A 1827-nucleotide genomic window follows, 5' to 3' on the forward strand; every position below is an offset into this window, starting at 1 on the left:
GAGCAGGCTGTTTTGCAACACTAATAAAGATATGTCCTAGCCAGTTTGGCTCAGTGGATAGAGCGCTGGCCTGTGGACCAAAGGGTCCTGGGTTAGATTCCGGTCACAGGCATGTACCTTGGTTGCAGGCTCCTCCTCGTCCCTGTAGACTCCATAAAAATCAATGGAAAAATATCCTTAGTTGGGGATTAACAACAACAAAGAAAACACAAATAAAGATATGCTATCTACCATATAAACTGTCTGGACTGAGAGGATGGGGACAGGGATCCTAGCCCAGGAGTGGTTGATGCAGAAGATTTGGAATCACAGCCTTAAAAAAAAAAGAAAAGAAAAAGAAAAAAAGATTCTGTTAACTCAAGCTTATTGCAGCTGTATTTCCCCCGAAGGAAAATAATATTTTATTTTTTTGTTACACTTCACTTTTTAAAAAATCCAAACCCCAGGATATGTTTTTCATTGATTTTAGAGAGGAAGGAAGAGAGAAAGAAGGAATTGTCAGTATGAGAGAAACATCAATCATTTGCCTCCCCTACGTACCCTGATAGTGCCCAACAGGGGATGAAAACTGCAACCTGGGCATGTGTCCTTTCTGGGAATTGAACCCTCCACTTCTCAGTGCACAGGATGATGTTCCAACCAGCTGCGCCACACCAACCAGGGCCATTATACTTCATTTTTTGAATCACTGGGAGTCTACAGGGTTGAGGACTCTACATGTAAGAGGAGCCTTACATCATCTACTTGAATTATTAATTTATTCAGCAGCTAATCAAAGGTGCCAGACATTGTGCTTAATGCTCAGGATGTAAGAAAAAAGGCAGAGAAGATACCTGCCCCTGTGGAATGCACTACTTTACTCTAGTTTTGCGTGTAGAGGTCTAGGATAGACAATAAACAAATAAATGAAAAATAAGTTCTGTCATCACAGGTTGTGATTAGTCCTGAGAAGGAAATAGAAACCGATAGGGGGAATTAGAAATCTGCGTTAACATTAGTGCAAACCTTTCCCCACATTGCTCACCCCAGGGCAAGAGCAGGATATGGGGTCCCCATGCTGCCTCTAGGACACTGGAAAGGAGGTATCACCTTGCTCCCTTGTTGCTACAGCAACCAGAAGCAATCGAAAGCCAAGCTGAACTTTCAAAATGGTCTTCTTTTGTCATCTGCTTAAAGACACAAAGTTGCAATTTCGAAGCCATTTACCATCTCTTGAAGCTTTCCCGATAATTGTTTCAAATGGCCCAAGGGTAATGTTTCTGTCTCTGTTCTTACTACAGCCATTACAGTGCTCAACTGTCACCTTAATGACTTCATGTACTACAAAGTTTAATGGAAAATGTGCCACTTCAATAAAACCAAAGAATCCTGAAAATGGGATGTAGAAAATTACAGTTACTATGGTGATGGCATCTCGTTGGCACTTGAAGAAAATCATTTAATAAAGTTTTAAAACCCTTTAGTACATATTGGACAGCTTTATGGAACTGTAATAAACTGAAGTCATATATCAAAAAGCACTAAGACTTGTTTTGCGTTTATGGCACACAACAACATTATAATGCAGATGAGGACTAAATGGCCTATAAATGCTAAACACCTAGTTAGGCATGGGATAGCCAGCCAGAGCCCGTGGTTTTTCTGTGCAATGTGTTCAAGCTAAATGCAATTGTGAGGAGAAAATACATCTGCTTTTTTTCTAGGCCTCTGTATAATTTGGTGCCTTTTCTGGGCCAGAGAGAGAGCGAGAGCAAAAACCATATCCATTTGCTTGCAGATAATCAGGTAAGATAGCGAGAGAAATGAGCAAGCCTGTGTCCTTCGGCT

The sequence above is a fragment of the Myotis davidii genome, unplaced genomic scaffold (genome assembly GCF_000327345.1).
Source record: "Myotis davidii unplaced genomic scaffold, ASM32734v1 scaffold54, whole genome shotgun sequence".
Taxonomy (NCBI): Eukaryota; Metazoa; Chordata; class Mammalia; order Chiroptera; family Vespertilionidae; genus Myotis; species Myotis davidii.